This window comes from Zosterops lateralis (assembly GCF_965231275.1).
Source record: "Zosterops lateralis genome assembly, chromosome: 11".
Classification (NCBI taxonomy): Eukaryota; Metazoa; Chordata; class Aves; order Passeriformes; family Zosteropidae; genus Zosterops; species Zosterops lateralis.
The window spans coordinates 21572401-21595215 of record NC_139771.1 but is presented as its reverse complement, the minus strand read 5'-3'; positions in this window follow the sequence as shown (position 1 = coordinate 21595215).

Sequence of the window (22815 nt, the reverse complement as noted above, 5' to 3'; positions counted from 1 at the left end):
CACTGGGCAGGAATTGTTCCCTGTCAGGGTGGGCAGCCCTGGCACAGCTGTGGCTGCCCCTGGATCCCTGGCAGTGCCCAAGGCCAGGTTGGACACTGGGGCTTGGAATAACCTGGGATAATGGAAGGTGTCTCTGCCCACACCAGGGAGGATGGAACTGAGTAAAGGTCATCCTTTTCAATAATTAAACCATTCTGAGATTCTGTGCTAGCCCAGCACAGTCCCTGGGGCTTAAAAAAGAGAGAAAAAAGAACAATATCTGTCAGTGCTCCTGCCCCAAAGCTGCAGGGCCAGAACGGGTGCAGAGGGGAGGGAGGGAGGGGTGATGCTCTGGGGTACCCCAGCCCTGGGCAGCCCTGGCTGTGCTGGGCAGTGCTGGCAGCTCCCAGCCAGGCTGCCTGGGACTGTCCCTGTGTCCCCCTGTTCACCATCCCCAGCCCAGGCTCTGACAGCGAGCACAGGGAAATGGATTTCCGACTCAGACAGGAATGTGCTGGGGCAGTTTATCACCGCAGACTGACACGGAATGTTTTTAGCAGAAGAAACTGTCCAAAACCATGTTTCTCTTGTTATTTCAATGGATGTCGAGCACTGAATGACAATCTATTGCCTTTTGTATTTTTAATTTTTTTTTTACATGGCTTGGTGAGGCCTTTACTGCTTTAGCAAACATTCCTGCCTGCTCCAGCAAACATTCCTGCCTGCTCCTGCTGAGGCCAAGAGGTGCAGCACAAAGCCCCTTTGTGCAGGTGAGGGAGGGAGGGCTCCACATGCTCACTCCCCTGGTTCCCCATGTCCCACTGATCCAGGCCATTCTCCTTTCTTCATTGTGCCTGAGTCCAGGAAAACCCCTGAAATAACAGAAATAACCAGGATCCAGCTGCCTGTTATGATCTGTGATCTGGGAGCACAACCCCAGCTCAGAGCCAAACTGGCTCCTTGGAACTGCAATCTGAAAAAAAATATAAAATCCTAAACTCTCGTTGATTTAATTTCTCCCTTGCTGGTACATTTATTTCTGAAATTTCTCCAGCATTCCTGCAGAGAAGTGGAACAGGGAAACAGACATCCCGGGGTCATCTGGACCTGGATATGCTTTTCCAAACGGGAAAATGGGGAAGGGGCACAGGAGGTGGCACTGGCTGGGCACAGCAAAGAGGGGAAAGGCTCTGGGGGCTGGCAGCCCCTGCAGAGAGCAGGGATGTGCCCCTCAGGAAATGTCTGAACAATTTTAGAAGAGTTATTTGAACATCCTAAAAAAAAAAAAAAAAAAAAAAAAAAAAAAAAAAAAAAAAAAAATCTGGGTTAAAAAGCAATGGCAGAGGAGAAATTCTGGAGAAATAAAGTCCCTCCAGGGAGGGGGTTTGAACCTGACCTTCCAGAGGCATTTTGGGAGGGAGCAGAGAGAACAAACAGCACAGGGATATTGTTTTTCAGGCTCACGAAGGGCTTGGCAGCCCCGGGAGAGGTTTGACATGGCAATGGGGTGACATGAGCTCCCTTTCCCAGGGCACACACGCGCGTGGCCACCTGCGACATAGGAAAGAACTCACCGAGGGATTGCAGGGCACACGGAGGGACAGGGGGGACAGGGGGGACAGGACAGCAGCCAGCGGGAGCAGTGGCACTGTCCTGCTGCCACCCGCTGCTGGGACATGGTGCCAGGTCCCCATTGTCTCCCAGGGACACTGAGCTGTGTCCCCATCCTCTCCCAAGGACACTGTGCCATGTCCCCATCCTCTCCCAGGGACACTGTGCCATGTCCCCATCATGTCCCAGGGACACTGTGCCATGTCCCTCCCCATCATGTCCCAGGGACACTGTGCTGTGTCCCCACCTTGTCCCAGGGCACAGGTGATGTCCAGGCCAGCAGAGCTGCCCGGTGCTGCCTGCAGGGCTCAGCCGAGTCCCGGGGCTGGGCTGTCCCAGCTCCGTGCCAGGAGCAGACAGGACCTGCTGTGCTGTGACTAAACCCGGCTGATCCCGCAGAGTCATCCCCGTCACTGCCCACAGACGGGACAAGATGCTCCGTTATGGGAATCGAGGATTTCAGCTTCCTGCTGACTCACTCAGCTTTATCAGCACAAAACCATCCCCGCAGAGCTGTCCCCAGAGCAGGGGGTCTGTTTGGGGACAGCCGCCCGAGCCTGCAGTGCCCTTTCTGCTGCCCCCAGGTGTGTGCGAGGCCAGCGCAGCAACCAGCAGAGCATCTGGAGAAATGGATTGCTTTGATTTTGGTCTCTAAATGGGCCTTGGTTTGTGTCTGAGCTCCTGGACTGTTTAAACATTTAGGGAAACGTTGGTGGGTGTGTGTTTGGTGTTGAGCTGCTGCAGGTTCTCCTCCAGAGCTGAAATCTGTGCTGGGAGGAACCTGCAATGAACCTTGTCCTGGGATGTTTGGTGACCCAAGGTTTTGTCTTTGTCTTTCTGTTTCTCTTTGGTGGATAAAGTCAGTTGTCATCCACTCCTCAGTCTGAGCTGATTGCGCAGCCCTTGGTCACTCCCAGACAAGTCTCCATGGATGTTGTGGTTTGAAAGCAAAACCAGTGAGAGGCTGCAAGTCAGAAATACAATTTAATAAGAAGAAAGATAAAAAAAGTAAAATAAAATCAATGCAATAACACAAAGGAGCAGTGGCAGAGTCAGAACACACCCTGAGCAGGGTGGGGGGAGCAGTCCAGGTGAGGGGCTCTTCCTGAAGCAGTGATCCCACAGAAAGGTCTGGGAGCTCTGCTCCTCTGGGAATCCAGTGGCTCAGGGCTGCTTGTCCTGTCCCAAATCCCAGATTCTCTCCAGGTGGGAATGCTTGGCTCCTCCCCCTGGGCATTGGGAGCATCTCCCAATGGGATGAGGAGTCGTGCAGTGGCTCCTTGATGGCCCATTAAACAGAGAGAGCTCCTGGAGGGAGTTCCCTGTGAGTCCTGGGCAAGGCATTGATGGGCCATGAGCAGAAGAGCCCAAAGGAGGGGCCTGGGAAAACACTGCCCCACCTGGTTCCAGCAGCTCATGGGGATGGGGATGGGATAAATACTGTGTGCACATCCCACACTAAACCCAGGACAGGGGCTCTGGATGCTCCCCAGGCACATCCACACCAGGAGGGGCCATTTAAAAGAGCTGCTTGAATGGCCTCTCGATTAATTCAAATACAAATCTGGCCCACAGACAAGAGAACTGGCCAAGGCTGGTGAATATTTCTGAGGCTGAGGGTCAGTGAGGTGGCAGCAGGGACCACCCCAGCAGCCCCCCTGGGATGGGGCTTTTCCCCTCTGTGCTGCAGGAGGAGAGCCCTGGTTAAAGGGATTACTGCAGACTCCGCTGTGTTTTCTAGGAGAGAATCCGTGGTATTACATTCTTGGCTAATTTTCAATTTTTCTCTTTTTGTACAAACATAAAGGGATAAATGAAGTAGAAAATACGTCTCTGCAGCTGCTTTCAGTTAAGTGTTTCCCCCCTCTCCCTGAACGTAGTAGTAAAGCTACAGATTTGGTTGAAATATTTCTGAAGAAATTTTCATCTCCTGGATCCCCAGTTGGAGCAGAGCAATCAAAGGGAGATGACAGGAAAATAAATGGCAGAAACTGATCAGAAAGGTAGACAAAAGTCAGTTCAATCCAGGCAGCTCCTTTTCTATTAAATATTGAATAAGATTGTCTAAATTTTTGTATGTGCTGACTTTGCCTGTGGTTGATTTACAGAGATACAGGATTGAAGTAGGAAGGAAAGAAAACACTGCATCAACTCTAAGAAATATTTTGTGGCGACACACACACGATGTTTTTTCACTGGTCGTGATCAAATGAGTCATCCCGTTTGTAGTCAAAAATAGATCCAGTAATGTAGATTAAAAAATAAACCAGCAATACGTGTGGTTTTGAACACAGCTGTTACAGGAGGGCTTTCCTAATTTGGCTATATTCATGCAGGGTCTTTCTTCCAGAGTTTACCAAGTTGGTTTCATCATCAAAAGATTATTTGCAGTGAGTAAAGCCCTTGAAATCAGGGAGCAGTGGGAGGCTCGGGGCTCTGTGAGCCTGTCTATAAAGTGAGAAACGCCATACAACGCTCAGGAAGAACATTAATTAATTACCTTTTATTTTGAACCAAGGGCTCCCTTTGCTCCTGCCTGTGCTGTGCTGCTCAGGGGAAGCTCTGGGGGCTCTGGGGCTGCAGTGCCCAAACCCAGCTGGGGCTGCTCAGGGGCTCTGGAGCCTGGGGAGCCTTTTCCAGGTGCTGTGGGACCCTCCCCAGGTGCTGTGGGACCTTCCCCAGGTGCTGTGGGACCCTCCTGCTCAGGGATGGACAAAGCTCTGCGCTGGAATTGGCCTTGCCCCCTCTCCATCCCAGGCACCCTCTGCCCTGCTCCCTCACTGCCCAGAGGGACTTTGGCCCACCTGGTGGGAGGGCAGGTCTGGGAAAAGGGAGGAGATTGAACCTGGAGGACACCAAACCTCTTGAGAAAGGCGTGGGTGTGCACAAAGAAAATCAGAGATATCCCAGAAGGGCATTTCAGGATGAAAGGGGCTGCTTTAGCTGACACCTGTGGCTGTTCAGGGCCACCAGAGGCATCTGCAGGGCGCTGGAAGGGTGGTGGGGATGGTCAGGGGGGTGGAGATGCTGAAGTTGGATCAGGGGGATGAAGGTGCTGGAGGTGCTGGAGACTCAGGGGATGGTGAGGGTGGGGCAGGAGGAGGAAGATTTTGGAGGCTCAGGGGATGGTGAGGGTGGGGCAGGAGGAGGAAGATTTTGGAGGCAGAGGTGTCTGTGCCAGGATCCTGCAGCTGCCTCTGGAGGATGAAATGTTATGACATTCAGAACTTTACTACCAGGGAGAAATCTTAGAAATGCAAGAAGGCAAAAGTAACAAAAGTAATTTTGCAGATCGTTGCAGTTAAAAAATAGAACCATTAGCAAAGGAGGACTAACCTTATCTGATGCTCCTCTTCAGAGTCTGGCGTGTAGTTTTATGGATTGAACTGTTTTTCATTTTGACACTAAGAGCCCTCTTTTAACTTCCCAAAAGGCACATCTGAAAACAGCTCAGGAATCTCAAAGAGAAAAAGAGTCAAAACCAAAGATTCCTCCTCTGCACAGAATCTTTTTCACTGAAACTTGGCCACAAAAGTCTCTCTCCCAGCTCCAAACCCTCTTTGGGAACAAACTGAATTGCTTTTTATAAATGGGGCAGTTCTGTCTGCCCCCAGCACAGCCCTGGGGTGGACCAGGGTGGGCAGGGATGGAGGAATTCTCTCCACAGCCTCTGTGAGAAGAACATGGACATTCATCTTGTGACTGTTCTTCCACTTTCTGATTATTTTGTGTGTGAACAGAGGTGCCTCACCCGGGGACTCCAGTGAGGCCAGGAACCCTCTGCTGCTGCAGGGAGCAGCTCCAGGAGCTCCTGTGGAAATATCCAGACCAGCCCCACCATCCCCATTGTGCTTTGATGGGAGGTGTCCTGTTCCCCTGAATTAACGACGGGCTGCAGGGCTGCACCGGATATTTAAATTGCCGTTTACTGGAGTAATAAATATTAATCATCCTCTAAAAGAAGAAATGGGCCATTGTCAGAAGGAAGCAAAGGAACATTTTTATGTTACCCCGGGCTGCCTTGTTTCTGCAGGGACACAAGAAAAATTGTGTTTATCATCTGGTATTTCAACAGAAAAACACTGTAGGGCCTCTCTAAATCCATCCAGCTTAACTGGCTGCTCCCAAGTTCAAAAAACAACTATGGGTTCGAAAGAAAGCATTTATTTCTCTACACTTTAGCTACACTTTATCAAATGCTTTTTTCCAGCTGAAAGAGCAGTGGGAAGGAAGGGCTTTGCTGTGCCACGGGCTGGAAATGACACCTCCCAACGAGGACCCGCGTTTTTTGGAAAGAAAGGGAAGGGAAGGGAAGGGAAGGGAAGGGAAGGGAAGGGAAGGGAAGGGAAGGAAGGGAAGGGAAAGGAAAGGAAAGGAAAGGAAAGGAAAGGAAAGGAAAGGAAAGGAAAGGAAAGGAAAGGAAAGGAAAGGAAAGGAAAGGAAAGGAAAGGAAAGGAAAGGAAAGGAAAGGAAAGGAAAGGAAAGGAAAGGAAAGGAAAGGAAAGGAAAGGAAAGGAAAGGAAAGGAAAGGAAAGGAAAGGAAAGGAAAGGAAAGGAAAGGAAAGGAAAGGAAAGGAAAGGAAAGGAAAGGAAAGGAAAGGAAAGGAAAGGAAAGGAAAGGAAAGGAGGCTGGCACTGTCTGTTGTGCCCACAGTGTGTGTCCATCCATCACACCCATCACACACACTCACACACATATTCCCTCTTCCCTGGGTTGGGAATGTGGCTCGTGGCCACAGATGGAGCAGATTTACAGCTCTGAGCTCCAGAGGAGCCTGTGGAGGTAAATCTGGGCAGAGGAATTTCCTTGTACCTGTCACTGTAAAGATTTCACACAGCGCTGCTCCAGCAGAATTATTTATCTGTGTGATCACATCAACAGGAGAGGAGCAGGGCTGTGTGAGGCCTGTGGGGGGGATCTGAGAGCTGGTAATGCAGACCCAGGTCCTGTCACACACACAGTCCATTGCCACCTTCCCCAGGGGACAAAGGGCTCCTCAGCCCAGGGGACATGGCTGGGAGGAGGAAATGCCCAAAGGAAGGATGTTCCCCAGCCCAGGACACAGGGAAGTGGAGTTTGCCATTTCTAGGCAGGATCATTTGTGGTTTAGAGGTGATAAAGCAGTAAAATAAGTGACTTTGCCAACCTTGGCACTACAGCTTTTAACCAATATTCTAATTCCTTTAGAGAATGAATCTTCTGCCTTTTCACTGAATTCTGGTCCTTTGGGTTGAATTAGGGAACCAGTGATTGGTGATTGAATTAAGGATAGTCCTGAGTGACTAAATAAAAGCAAATGGGAGCAGGGAACCCACTAAGGCAGCCCTCACTTGCTCTGTGAGGAATATTCTGACCTCCCAGGGAAGTAACAATACTGTCCTGTAAATACTGGGGAGGAAAATCTGGGGATGTCCCAGCTGAAGGGACTCCTGGACAGGAACTGGTGCTGCTGTGCACCTGAAAGGGGCCACGAGACAGAACCAGGTGTGCATTTCCAATAAAATGGTACAAACTCTGTCACCTCGGGTCAGTCCTGCCCATGGCAGGGGCTCTGGGTGCTGAGGGACCTCGGGGGTTTGGGCAATTCAGCTGAAAAACTCCTGCTGGGGAAGGGCTGAGGAGCTGCAGGGGTGACACAGTGCCAGCCCCGGGGCTCCTGGGGGGTCCCATCCCCAGGGAGCTGCAGCCAGGGGGGAAAGGCAGGTCCCAGTGAGGTCTGGGCACTCTGGGCTGGCCATGGGGAGCCTTTCCCACAGAGGGAGGGCAGAGCTCCACTCCAGCCTCGGGGGCTGGGAAAGGGTCACTGACCTCCCTCATATTTGTAATTGCTGCATCATGAGGAGTAAAGGGCTGTGCAGCCTCAGGGACACAAAACCAGGCAAGCAAACAAACTGGAGTGTAAGTTAGAGCTGCCCAGGGACTTCTCTAACTGGCTTCTGGCCCCAGTTAGGGGTTTATGTGTCTCTTTCCTCCCAGCAGTCAATAAAAACCATGGAAACTGCCTCTCTCATCAGTCAGAGCCCCAACGTGCCCTTGGGAGGACCCTGGTGCCAGTTAGCACCAAACCTGGGGCACTCAGAGCCCTCGAGACCAAACCTGGGACACTCAGAGCCCTTCACACCAAACCTGGGGCACTCAGAGCCCTTGAGACCAAACCTGGGACACTCAGAGCCCTTGAGACCAAACCTGGACACTCAGAGCCCTTGAGACCAAACCTGGGCACACAGAGCCCTTCACACCAAACCTGGGGCACTCAGAGCCCTTCACACCAAACCTGGGACACTCAGAGCCCTTCACACCAAACCTGGGGCACTCAGAGCCCTTGAGACCAAACCTGGACACTCAGAGCCCTTCACACCAAAACTTGGACCCTCAAAACCCTTGAGAGGAGCTGCCCAGCTACAGAACACCTGCCATGACATTTTTAACCATTCACAATGTGTGTGAGAGCTGATCCATCCAGGATGGGATGGTGGAGATTCTCCAGGAATACTCTGCAGGAATATCCCATCACACAGAGCTCATCCACAGGTGCTCCTGTTGGAAACCCCGTCCTGAATCCAAAGGCAAAAGTGCCTTTTGGACGTTCCCTGCAGCCTGTGCATTCCAGATTTGCAAAGCAGTGTCTGCATAACTCATTGCTGTGGAAAGAGTCATCAGGATGATGTATTGAAACCCAGCCATCTCCATTATGGTATGCCATGTATGTTTTTAGAAGCTATTTTTAAAATTAATAGTACTCTGTAATGCTGATAAAGTAGAAAGCATTTATAATTTGTTGTACTCCCAACCTCTATCTGAGCCCACATTAGTTCACTTTCCACTCGACTGGAGGACAATTTTTTAAAGATATGATGGTTTGGAATTTGCTAATAGTGTATTAAGGGAAAAAACCCTTTGTTATTTAATGAGTACACGGCTCTGAAGTGTTATATAAAAGCTGTTGTGCTTCCTTTCCACCACTGATTTACGTCTCAATATTTTATGGCAGCGTTCCCAGCGCTCCCTGCACAGGAACTCTCCCCCTTATCTCTCAGCCTTCTTGCTCTTGATTGAGGCTTGGGTGACGTTTGGTGACAGGGACAGCTCTGGTTGTCCCAAGGGTGAGGTTTGGTGACAGGGCACAGCTGTCAAAACCCTACAGACTTTGCCTGCAGCCCATGAGAACTGCTCTATCACCACATCATCCTGTATTCTAAACTCTAAAGAGACTTTTCTCATCCCCCTTTTCCCTGATGCCTTGGCAGGGTGGAGAGGGGCTGCACCCTTGGGGCCTTTTGTTTTCTGTCCTTCCACCCATCTCCAGCTCATCCCCGTCTTCCTGCCTGCCATGATCACATCTCAGAGCTGAATTTCATTTCTATTTCACTCACAGGTTTTACACCTTTAGTATTTCTTACCAGACAATCATATCTGTCAGCTTCTCCTGTCCCATCTTTCCCAACACCTTGGAGCCCTCCTGGATCCATCCTCTGCCAGGGCAGGGACACTGCACAGGGCAGGAGCTCAGAGCTCTGCAGGGATGGGAACAGCCCCCTGTGAGGGCAGCCCTGTCCCTGTCCCTGTCCCTGCCCCTGTCCCTGTCCCTGTCCCATCCCTGTCCCTGCCCTGTCCCTGTCCCTGTCACTGCCCTGTCCCTGTCCCTGTCCCTGTCCCTGTCCCTGTCCCTGTCCCTGTGCTGTCCCTGTCCCTGTCCCTGTCCTGTCCCTGTCCCTGTCCCTGTCCCTGCCCCTGTCCCTGTCCCTGTGCCTGTGCTGTCCCTGTCCCTGTCCCTGTCCCTGTGCTGTCCCCTGTGCTGTCCCTGTCCCTGCCCCTGTCCCTGTCCTGTCCCTGTGCTGTCCCTGTGCTGTCCCTGTGCTGCTCCTGGGGACACTGAGGGCTGGGCTGGTGGCAAACTCGTCCCCAGGGATGTGACACCTGGCACCAGAGGCCACCAGGACACAACCAAACCGCCCTGGTGTGTCCTGCTGCCAGAGCCACCCCGTGCAGGGCTCTGGGTGCACTTGGACACGAACTGGGGCATAAACACAGCCCATCAAAATTATTAATGGTGTTTTCCTAACCTTTTTAACGAGGAGATACTCACTTCCAACAGCGCTGCCAGTGTTGGCATCCTGGATTTTTTTTTCTTTCCAAAGAGGTTTAATTGAGCTAGGTATAAATAGCCTATCAGTAAACAAGACCTTTTGGCTCTCTGAATCATGGCTAAAATATTTGAAGCCCTCCACAGGCTCTGTAATGGTGAAGAATGTGCTCATTAGGCTGGTCCAGATGCGTTCTGCATCCCAGTGAGGAGCAGCAGATAAATCACAGCAGTGTGAATGTTCCTGTGCAGGCACAGAGTGCTCACAGCTCTGTGGCCTTGGCACCTGGGGCTCTCTGGCCTTCCCACATTGTCAGAGTTCACCCCAAAATAGTTCTGACATAAGAACTGCAGGACCCGAGTTTATTTCCTTCCATTGACTCAGAGGATTCCACAATGACTCCAAAAATCCCATCGATGATCCTGCACTGAAATCGAAATGGACACTGGAAAAAAAGAGCAACTCTTGCTCTGAGTTCACTTCCTTGGGAATCTCTGAGCTGAGCATTTACACGACAAACATCTCCAGTTAATCTTGCCCGGGTGATGTCAGTGAACGGCCCCATCGTCCCCAGGAATGCATCTTCTTTTCCCTCACTAATCTCCATGGCATTAATTACGTCTGGTCCGGGCTATGTGGAAGTGTTTGCAGCATCGGAAACTTTATTTTTAAAGCCACACTAAGGCCTAAAAACATGTGTGCACGTGGATTGACACCTACCCCCACCCAGAGAGCTGCACAATTATAGAACTGCAGAGCTGGAGCCCAAACACAGCAAATGCCTCCGAGGTGAAGGGCGTAGAGAGCTGTTTTGACCTGAATAATAAAACTGAAATGCCCGGCTCTAAAAATAGCCCGGAGTATACTTAGGTCCCAGATTCTTCAAATTTCCTTAAAATGCAAATATGAGGATTGGGACTTTTCTTATCTCGCCTGACGCCGCTCGGAAATAGAATTGGTGGCATTTATAGCCTTGCTTTTATCTGAGGGGTCCAAAACCCTCTGCTGATCTTAACTAAAACTTGGGTGTGGAGCTGAGGAAGGTTTAGAACCCTTGATTGAGGTAAGAAAAACAACATTATTAAAAAAAAAAAAAAAAAGAAAAAAAAAAGAAAAAAAGAAAAAAATAATCCCCCAAGGCTGAGAGGAGGCAGGAGAGCAGGGCCAGGTTACCTGCCCAGGGCCAGGTTACCTGCCCAGCACCTGTGGGTGATTCCCCTCACCCCCAGCACATCCCCATTCCTCTGGAAGGGAGCAGGGGAAGGCAGAGCTGGCCCAGTGCTCACTGTGGGCTCTGCTGCTGCCTTTCCATCCCCTGGAGTGACACACAGAGCAGCAGCAGTAAAAGCATTTTATAAATCTCCCTCCCTGTTTCAGAGCAATTGCATTGTGACATCTGATATTTGACCATTTCTGCCGGGGTTTAACAGAATAAACTGAGCTCACGCCTGTCCTGGGACGTGGCCCAGCTGCCCCTCAGGGCTGGGTGATTTTGGGGGTGAATTTGGCATGGACATTTCCATCCTTGTGCACCTCCCCATGGTGGGGCAGTAAATCCACACGGGCTGGAGGGGTGGGGAGGGTCTGCAGGGCCAGGGCTGGACACTGACCAACCCCAGCACAGCTCAGGACAAAGGGACTCTCAGACCAGGAATATTCCCCATTATTTTCATCCCATCAGCACCTGTTCTATCCCAAACCCAAGTGAGGAGCCCTTGCTGTGCTCAGGAAATGCTCCCGGAGTTCTCAGGGGTGTGAAATGCGCTGAGCTCACCCTGGGGCTGCTCACCCCCCTCTGCACTGCCGGCAATTAGAGCCCATAAACATCTCAGGCATAATGAATGGCTTTATTATCCTTATCTGAGTGCTGAGTAAACTCTGAGATAAGAAACACAAAGATGGTCCATAATCTTAAACTGCTTATTAAATCATTATCTTTTAAGTGTTTTATGGGCTGAGGAGAAGAGCAGCAGCTCCCAAAACTGAATCCCTCAGAGAACAACCTGGTCTGGTAGAAGGTGCCCATGGCAGGGGATTGGAACTGGGGGGTCTTTGGGGTCCTTTCCAACCCAAACCACCCCAGGATTCTGTGATCCTGTGAAAGAAACATTTAATGGTTGGGCTCTGATCTTAGAGGTCTTTCCCCACCCCAGGATTCTGTGATCCAGGGTAATAAAGCCAAGCAGGCTGTGCTCAGAACCACAGGAAAAGGTCACAGGTGAGCTGAGGCTCGTCTGCTCATAAATCCCAGGTTATTTTGGCAGCCAGGAAAACCCAGGCTGGGATTGTCCTTTAGGAAAAGCAGCAGAAAGATTGACAAACCCCCACTGACCATGTCACATTCCCCTGGTGTGTAATTGCTGGTGACAGTGACCCCGAGGTGCCCAGGGCCAGCCCAGGCTGCAGAGTGATGCTGAGCTCTGCACGAGGGCCAGTGGCCCTTAATTTAGGGACAGAAAGGTGAATTCCTATGAATTACAGCACTTCAGAGGGTGTGGGACAGGGCAGGGATTAGTTTATTACTGTGGAGATCTTTGAGTGCCTTTAATTGGGCAGGATTAACTGCACATCTTCCTGTGCCACTTTTAAAACACATTAAAACGTTCCTTAGTTCTCCTGCTCATTTCCAGGCACTGCTGGGAAAGCTCCCATCTCCCAATGAATCACAGGCCTTTTCTTGTCTAATCACCAGATCCCTGACCTGGCACAGCAGTAACAATTCACTTAAACTATTTGTAATGGTGGAGCAGTGTCTGTAAATCAGCCTCTCTCTGCTGACTCTGCTGCAGCCGCACAGATTTACTCCAGGTCCGGATCTGCCGCGTTCATTTTTCAAACTGAACCTTTTCCTTTATTGATGTGACATCTGTGAAGGTCACGGACACATCCGTGTGATGCCGTATGAGAGGAGACAGCACAGGGAGATATTGTTCATCAAACCCCAGACAGTTCATTCCTGTTGATGCAGAGGAATTCCCAGAACTGCTGCCCCAGCCCTGAGCTGTAAATCTGTGACTGCAGCCGAGGTGTCCAGTTCATTCATCCCGGGAGGATTCTGCTCAAATGGTCAGGAAAGTGCAGCTTTGGGCCAAAGTGTGGCCCTGCCCTCTGTGCTTTGGTCTCAGGGCTGTTAAGAGACTCTCACTGGGTTTGTTTCCATATTCCAGCAGGGCTGGGCTTTTGTGAACCTGGAGAAATCAGACCTGGGGCTGGAGTTCAGAGTATGGAAACTGCACCTGCCTGAAATCCACAGCTGTGCTTGTGGTCTGCAGAGCTGTGGGGGACACAGGGGACACAGGGGACACAGGGGACACAGGGGGCACAGGGGGCACAGGGGACACAGGGGACACAGGGGGACACAGGGGGCACAGGGGGGCACAGGGGGCACAGGGGGACACAGGGAGGCACAGGGGGCACAGGGGGCACAGGGGACACAGGGGACACAGGGGGACACAGGGGGGCACAGGGGGCACAGGGGGACACCGGGGGGCACAGGGGGCACAGGGGGCACAGGGGACACCGGGGGACACAGGGGGCACAGGGGGGCACAGGGGGACACAGGGGGCACAGGGGGGACACAGGGGGGACACAGGGGGAACACAGAGGGGACACAGAGGGCACAGGGGGGACACAGGGGACACAGGGGGGACACAGGGGGCACAGGGGGACACAGGGGGCACAGGGGGACACAGGGGACACAGGGGGCACAGCGGGCACAGGGAGGACACAGGGGGCACAGGGGGGACACAGGGGACACAGGGGGACACAGAGGGGGCACAGGGGGGACACAGGGGACACAGGGGGGCTCAGGGGGACACAGGGGACACAGGGGGACACAGGGGGACACAGGGGGCACAGGGGGGACACAGGGGGAACACAGAGGGGACACAGAGGGCACAGGGGGGACACAGGGGACACAGGGGGCACAGGGGGCACAGGGGGCACAGGGGGGCACAGGGGGACACAGGGGGCACAGGGGGGACACAGGGGACACAGGGGGACACAGGGGGCACAGGGGGGACACAGGGGACACAGGGGGGCTCAGGGGGACACAGGGGACACAGGGGGACACAGGGGACACAGGGGGGACACAGGGGACACAGGGGACACAGGGGACACAGGGGGGCACAGGGGGACACAGGGGACACAGGGGACACAGGGGACACAGGGGGGACACAGGGGGACACAGGGGACACAGGGGGGCACAGGGTGACACAGGGGGCACAGGGGGCACAGGGGGGCACAGGGGGCACAGGGGACACAGGGGACACAGGGGGGCACAGGGGGCACAGGGGGGCACAGGGGGACACAGGGGACATAGGGGACACAGGGGGCACAGGGGGGCACAGGGGGCACAGGGGGGCACAGGGGGACACAGGGGACACAGGGGACACAGGGGACACAGAAGTGCTGCTCTGGGGGAACACGGTGGGAATGTCCTGCCCAGCACAAGGCTCCCCGCCCGGCCCGAGGCTCAGCCCCGGCTCCAGATCACCGAGCGCTCCGGGTCCGGCTGGAGAAGCGGCTCTCGCCACCTGCGGAGCCCTGCGGGAAATGCAGGAGCGGCCCCGAGCTCATCCCGGGAAAGGACAGCTCCTCCTCAGGCACAGGGGAAAAGCCCTCCCAGCCCATCCCCAGCTGTGCCCTTTAATGTGATGTTGCCTTTTTCTCCATCCCTTCCTCCATCCATCCATCCATCCATCCATCCATCCATCCATCCCTCCCTCCCTCCATCTATCCATCCATCCATCCATCCATCCCTCCATCCATCCATCCATCCATCCATCCATCCCTCCATCCATCCCTCCCTCCCTCCATCTATCCATCCATCCATCCATCCATCCATCCATCCATCCATCCATCCATCCATCCATCCATCCATCCATCCCTCCATCCCTCCATCCATCCATCCATCCATCCATCCCTCCATCCATCCATCCATCCATCCATCCATCCATCCATCCATCCATCCATCCATCCATCCCTCCATCCATCCATCCATCCATCCATCCATCCATCCATCCATCCATCCATCCATCCATCCCTCCATCCATCCATCCATCCCTCCATCCATCCATCCCTCCCTCCATCCCCATCCATTTCTTACCCTCTCGAAAATGAAGCCATCATTAGATTTTGGGGCAGGAATTGTTCCCTGGCAGGGTGGGCAGGGCTGGCACAGGTGCCCAGAGCAGCCCCTGGATCCCTGGCAGTGCCCAGGGCCAGGCTGGACATTGGGGTTGGGGACACTGGGAGGTGTCCCTGCCCTGGCCCTGGGTGGGATTTAACCATTCTCTGGTTCTGTGATCACTGAAGTGCCAGGTGAGGACATGAAAACAGGAGTTTATTCCTGTGCAGAGCTCAGCTCCAGACCCAGCCCAGCAACTCCTCGGCCACCACTACAGCAAAGCCAGGAGGGATTTATTCAATCCATCCTGCCTCATTCTCTTGTCACAAATTACCAGGATTCGCTATTCAGTTCATCACAAAGTAATTCTGGCAGACAATTCTTGATCTGAAGTTCATTTGTAGTTCATCTTCAGAATTAATTTCTTTTTGTCGGACACATTAATGGCATTTTGCTGGTAATGCTCCTAATGAGGCTTCCAGCATGAGCACTCACATCTGCAATCTGCAATAGGGTGCACGAAAATATTCCCCACTAGGTTAAAACTGATTTACAAAAGAATGTCCAAGTAAATCACTAAATATTCATGAGCACTGGGCATAAAATACCCCTGAGGAAATGTGAAAGGCACTGAAGATTTTGGGGATCCCTTTGTGGCTGGCTGTGTGGGTTTCCCCTTTGTCCTGTGGGACTCTGTGGTGTCACTGCTGTGCCCAGCCCGGGGAGCTCCTGCAGAGACCCCTCTGGACAAACCCAGCTCTCAGATAAATCCAGTGGGGGCTGCTCCTCCTCCCTCTCTTTCCCAAGAACATCCTGGGCTTCCCGTTATCTCTGAGCAGACTCATTATTAAAACCCTTTAAACTTTATCTCCCATTTCTCATTAAATCTTGCCTGCATTGATGATTTCAGCTGTTCTGTCAGAGATGTTGCCCCCTCTGTGTTAAACACAGAGTTAATGAGCAGCTCTTCCTCTGTATTGAACCTTCACTTTTCTCTGGTTCAGAACCAGAATCGATAATCCCTGATCAAGAACATGCAGTTATTAAAAAAAAAAAAAAAAAAAAAAAAAAAAAAAAAAAAAAAAAAAAAAAAATCTTGTTTCTGGAATTTAAAGTTAATTTTAGATTTGGCAGCGGAACATAAATTATTTGGGAAGGAAAAGCTTCTCAGTGCAGTGACCCATCCAAAATACACCTGAAACCTGTCCTGGAACATGAGAAGGGGAATTTTCTGGTTCTGTTTGAGTGATGTGATGGAGGAGCTGGGCAGGTCTGCAGCAGCTCCCAGGCAGTGCCTCCCTCCAGCTGCTCTGATGGAAGCAGCAGTGACAGGCCTGAGCAGGGATGGAGCACCAGCCTCTGCCGGGAAACGCAGAGGGAACTTGTTCTCCCACCACTTAACATCTGTAAATATTAAATGGCCTTTGCAAATATTCTCCTGGTTGCTGAACAAATTTAGAACTTGAAACATTTAAGGGGAAGGAAGGAAGAAAGGATGGGATGAAGGGAGGGGACACTGACACTGGAAACTTTAACCTGTTTCTGTGAGCAGCAAACACATTTCCTCCTGGATTTTTATCTGCCACAAGGGAAGGTAACGTGGCATCAGCTGTCCTGGGGTTTGTGGGTTTTTTGCCCCTAATTGGGCAAAATTTATTTGGCAATTTATTTTGCCACTGCAAATTAATAACACGATTGTTTACACCTTTGTGTCACTTTATTTTTATCAGTTGTATTATTTGTGTACCCTTGAGGTGAGATTTTGCAGGTCAGGAGGAGCAGTGGCCAACAATGCCCTGGTGAGCAGGATCCCCCTGCCTGCCCAGCACAGGAAAAGGGACATTATCATGTCCAGCACGTCCCGTCACTCCTGTCCCTGGCAGAGCCCCTTGCAGCTCCCAAAGCTCTTGGCTGAGGAGGCCCCTGGTCCACCCCAGCCCCTCACAGGGCAGGATGTTCTCACCTTCATCAGCACTGCAAGTTTTCCTGCAGTGATTCCTTTTCTCCCTCTCTGGAGCATCCCATTTCCATGGAGAGGTGTCCAGGTGTAAAATCAGGGCTGGAGCCCAGCAGGGCTGTCCCCAGCTCTGAAATCCTGCAGACACTGGTGTCCAGGCAGCAGGAGGAAGGCAGGAGTGAGGAGGGATGGATTGTTCAGATTTATAACTACAGACACCACAGAGGTGCTAAAGAGCCAGACAGGCTCGTGGGGAGATGGAGTCTGTGTTTGGAACACCTGAGGAGAGTTAATCTGATCTTTTATTAAAACTCTATTGAATTTATCCATTAATAATTAACTCTGGACAAGAGGCACGTCTCCCTGAGCAGGTTCTGAGCACTGTGAGGCACAGAGGGGAGGAGGGGAGAGCCTGTTCTGTCTGTGGGTGCCTGCCTGGGGCTCAGCAGGGTTTGGGAATTGGGAATTGGGAATTGCTCTCACAGACCCTGGGGATGCTCTCTGCCCCCAGGCCAAGGCCCAGCACACCCGAACACGGATTTGGGCTCTTTATTCCGTGTCAAACTGCAGCCCCCCACAGGCAGGACCTGTTTATGTCACATTTTGTATTTATTTATTCCCACTGCATGTTCAGTGCTAATAACGGGGACCTGCAGGACACACTGCTGGTTCTCATTCCCCGCTCGCATTTCCATGTGTCCTCTCAGGCATTATCTAAATTAATTCTTTATTCTTTATCCAGCTGCGATCAGGGGTGTCCCATGGAGGAAACCCTGGAGCAATGACCTGAGGCCTTTTTAAATCAATGAGGAAACTCCTGGGGCATTAAACCCAACCTGATCTCTGCACAAACAGCCCTAAACCACAACCAGGGGCTGATTTACAGCCCGAGGGGTGAGGGGCTTCACCTCCGTGTGTGGCTGAGTGCTGGAATTCCTGGAGCGGGGAGGGAATTCCCGGTGTTCCCGGTACAGGGACGGAATTCCCAGTGCGGGGATGGAATTCCCGGTGTTCCTGGTGCAGGGATGGAATTCCGGATGTTCCCGGTGTGGGGATGGAATTCCCGGTGTTCCTGGTGCAGGGACGGAATTCCCGGTGCGGGGATGGAATTCCCGGTGTTCCAGAGCAGGGATGGAATTCCAGATGTTCCCGGTGTTCCGGAACCGGTTCTGGTCCTGGGTTGAATTCCCGGTGCTCTGGCCCCAGTTCCAGTGCAGAAATGGAATTCCCAGTACAGGGATGGAATTCCCGGTTTTCCAGAGCAGGTCCCGGTGCAGAGAGGAATTCCCGGTGCAGGGCTGGAATTCCCGCTGTTCTGTCCCCGGTCCCGGTGCAGGGATGGAATTCCCGCTGTTCTGAGCTGGTCTGGAATTCCCGGTGTTCCAGTTTCGGTGCAGGGATGGAATTCCCGGTGTTCGGGAGGCAGTTCGGGTGCAGGGATGGGATTCCCGGTGCTCCGGAGCCGGTCCCGGGTTGGAATTCCCGGTGTTCCCGCTGTTCCCGGTACAGGAATGAAATTCCCGGTGTTCCCGGCATTTCCAGTCCGGTGCAGGAATAGAATTCCCGATATTCCCGGTGTTCCCGGTCCTGGTGCAGGGATGGAATTCCTGGTATTCCCGCTGTTCCCGGCGTTCCCAGTCCGGTGCAGGGATGGAATTCCCGGTGTTCCCGCTGTTCTCAATATTCCCGGTGTTCCCGGTCCCGGTGCAGGGATGGAATTCCTGCTGTTCTGAGCCGGTCACAGTGAAGGGATGGAATTCCCGGTGTTCCAGAGCCGATGTTTCAGTGCAGGGATGGAATTCCCGCTGTTCCCGCTGTTCTCAATATTCCCGGTGTCCCGGTCCCGGTGCAGGGATGGAATTCCCGCTGTTCCCGCTGTTCCCGGTGTTGCCGGTCCCCAGCGCTGTCCCGGCCCTGTCCCCAGGCTGGCAGCCCCGCGGGGTGGCACTGTGACAAAGCGTTCGGTGACAAACCCTCGGTGACAAACCCTCGGTGACAAACCCCCCCTCCTCATCCCTCCAGCGCCGCCGGGTTCCCCATCCCGGGGGCACAACGGGGGGACACCGACCCCGGGGTGCCGCTCTGGGATGGACCCGGGGCCTGTAAAGGAAATTTTAGAAGATTTTCCCGCTGTTTCACCCCTGAAGAGCCCCCAAGTGCTGACTGACACATTTCTAAACCCTGCTGATGGTGAAACCCGGGGTGAACTCGGGAATTCTGAACAAAACATTGTGAAAAAACAGGTTAATTTTTCCAGCAAATTTTAAGAAATAGGTTTAATAATAAAAATTAAGACAATTAGGAGATAAAAAGCAAAGTACGGCCGGGTCACTTGGCACACAGCCGAGTCCACACTCTGCCATATCAGAGACATTATTGAAATACTTTTTTTTTTTTAATTGCATCAGTTTGATGAATATTCATATTTTTCCATAAACTCGTTTCCATATCCCAGGAGCTGTTTTTTGCACGGCCCCTCCTTGGGTTTGCCTTTTTAGAGCATTTGTGTTTCTGGGCTGTGTCTCCATTGTCACCTCCAGCTGGGCCTGGGTCTGTGCTTTCCTCAGATGGAGATGCTGATAGTTGGTGTATCAATAGCAGAGTCTTCTTTACATGTTCACTGGGTGTTATCCCCACCAAACAGACAGCTTTAGCAGACTTATATCAATTACTACTATTATGCCTAATTTTCTTTACTAATAGCAGAAATAAAAAACTTATATTTTATATTGTTACCACAACATTATTAATCATATAGCACAGGACATCCCTGACACTGTGGGACATCCCTGACACTGTGGGGACATCCCTGACACCTGGGGACATCCCTCACACCTGGGGACATCCCTCACACCTTGGGGACATCCCTCACACCTGGGGACATCCCTCACACCTGGGGACATCCCTGACACTGTCCCCAGCACCTGCAGCCACCTCCTGCCCTCCCCAGGGCTTTGAATTCCAGAAAACCACAAAAATTCAGGAAACCCTCAAAGACAAACCCTGCTCTCTCCGGGAGCACATCCCATAGGGCTGGAATGAGGAGGTGCTGCTGGAAACCCCAAGGAAAATGCCTGTTTTAAACCCCTCAGCATTTATTCACCAGCTGCTGGGAGCATGAGGAGCAGAACTGTGACATGCAGGTTCTCCTGTCCCCTGGAGTGCCCAGCCCTGCTCACGTCTCTCCACGGAATGCTTGGCTGGTCCGGAGCACTCCCAGGAGCAGCAGTTTATTTGTTTCATTCTTGTGTGTCAGAGGAATGAGTAAATACATCTCACACTTCACAGCCACCAACCCTCCTGTTCCAGGGGCGTTTTAACCCTGGTGGTGAGAGAACAGCAGGAGTGTTCTCTCCTCCCAGTGAGACCTGAGCGTGAGAGCAAAACAAACGTTAATTATTAAATTGATTTTAATTTTAATTATCTCAATGAATGATCTAGTTACTTCATTCTTACCCCCTGTAATTCAGGCCCAGGTGGGAAAGAAGCATTTTTTGCTCATTTGGAGCTGCTGGCAGATCCTCTGTGAGAGCAGGATCAGGTTTTATGAGCAGAGGTTTTGAATGCAAATGTTTCTCTTGCAGCAGCCCCTGGAGGCCGGAGCTGGGCAGGCCCTGAGCACACACAGAGCTGTTGGCAGCACGTCCTGACAGGCTCGCAGGTACCACTGAAATGTGCTGAAATGGCTTCATTTGCTGCAGACAGCCCGGGATTTATTGATTGATTTATTTATTGCTTTGCCACCGTGCTGCTGGTGATCATTGCCTGCTCTGCCCCAAGGGGAGGCGAGTGGGGATGGGAAATAAAGCTGGGAAGCAACAACAGGGATGTCCTTCCCCCTGAACTGCTCTGGCCTCAGTCAATGGGGGCTCAAAGGGGTCCCAGCTCAGCTGCAGGTCACTGTGCCCAGTGTGCTCCTGTCAGCCCTGCCCAGGCCCTGCCATCCCTTGCAGTGCTGTGGGTTTGGTTTTATCAGTTTGATGGATGTATTTGTTCCTTGTATTAAGTTCATTTTTATAAGTTATAATGGTTTGCCCCATGTTCCACCCTCATTGGTTTCACCCCAACCCCAGTTATGTGTCAGTCAGAAGTTTTCCAGCCCCTGGGCCTTGTCTGTCACTTTGGGGTCTCTCCTAAAAGTCTGGAAAGTTCCAGAAAAAACCCCAAGTGATTGGACAAGACTTCAGCTGTCTCCCCACCCGAGTTATTAATTTGTTTCTATTTATCCATTTATCCAGAGAGCCATGCCCTTTGGCCCCTGATTTGTCCCCAGTTAAACCCATCCCTGAGTTCCTCCCCCCAATAAAAGGTGTTGCATTCGGGGGTTGAAAAAAAAAAGATTTTTTTCCCTCACTTTTCTCTTGCTGCTTCTGCTGAGGGGTGTCTGCTGGGGCAGATAAATAAATAAATGATGAATAAATCCAGCAGTTAACCCAGAACAGCCTCCTCCTTTCCTGCTGTCATTGCTTCACTCCTTTGGGCAAGACAAGAACTCAGAGGGGTCGGTGAGGTTCATCCTGCTCCCAAACCCTTCCCTGTGGAGGTGTCAGGGCTGGCCCAGGCAGAGACAGACACCTCAGCAATCCATCTGCACATGCAGAACAACAGAGCAGATCATTGCTGGGGCCCCTGGCAGAGCCTGCCTGCACCAGAGCACCCACTGTCACTGTGTCACCAGTTCACTCTCATGGCAGGCTCAGAGCTGGGAGAAAAACGGCCCAGCCCCAGAAATGAAGTGTGTGCTCAGCCCTGAGGTCCTGTGTGAGCCCCCAGCCACGCTCAGCTCTGCCCTCAGGGACTGTGCTCTGCAGGGATCCAAAGGCAAATGCCTCTTCCCCAGCAAAATGCAGAACCACTGCTCTTCCAGCAGCATTTCTGTGAGTTCTCTACTAATTAGGAGTTCCTAATCTTTAGATTTCTCAGTGCTGTAACAAGGCTTGGCTGTGATAACCTTTGGCTCTGGATAGCACAGCTCCAAATTGTTCTGTGCAGGAGAACTCTGTGTTATCCATTAGCAAATTGGAGTTCTTGCAGCACTTTATTTTATTTTATTTAATTCTCAAGCTGACAAGGAAAATGGCTTTTTAAATTTTTATTATTATTTTTTTTAAGCTATGGCTCCCAGTTTCAGACAAGGTCTGTCATCCCAACAAAGCCCTGGGTCTGAATTTCCTCATGTTCCCCTTCCCTGCTGCTCCTGCCCCTCCCTGGAGCTGGACCTGCTCATGGGGATTGTCCAAAGGATGGATGTGGTGAGGAACTGGCACAGAGCTTGTCCCAGCCATGGATTCACCCTGGATCCTGCACCTTTTCCAGGGGATGGATGTGGTGAGGAACTAACACAGAGCTTGTTCCTGTCACAATTTCACCTGGATCCTGCACCTTTCCCAAACACCTCATGGTGCAGGTAATCCCTGAATTAACTGCAGGGCTCCCCTGGAAGGATTTTGGAAGCCGAGGGTAGCTTGGGCCTTTCTGTAACAGCCAGAGGGCCAAGGAAGGCAAATCTCTCCACAGGTTAAATTCTGTAAGAAGGAATTAATCATCTGGAAGCCTAATCTTTGCTTCTCACCCAGAAAGTGAGAGGACAAAGGCAAGTTGCTGTGTGATGTGAATGAGGACCTTGGCAAGCAGCAGGTTTTTTTTTCTTGCTGTTATCCTGGCCTGTAGAAGAGCCTCAGAAAAAGATCAAGAATTGGGAAAGAGTCATAGATATCAGAGTTCTCATTCCCAGTGCTTTGAAAGGCCCCAGGGAGAAGTAATTGGAAAATACTTAAGATCATATTGTTATAAGGCAGCCACATTTTGCTTTAATATTGTAGAGCAATAATCTCCTTTACTGATGGGAAGGAGCTTGGTGAATTTAAAGATTCCTGATAAAGAGCAGTTGGGAAGGGCTGTGTGCTCAGAGGAAATGGGGATGTGGCTGCTGCTGGTGACACAATTTGGGATATTCCAGTGTGTGCTGGAGGGTTCCTGGACAAACACTGAGCTGAACTGGGGCTGGAGGAGCTGCAGGGACAAAGGGAGGCTGGGCATGGAGGGGATCAGACCA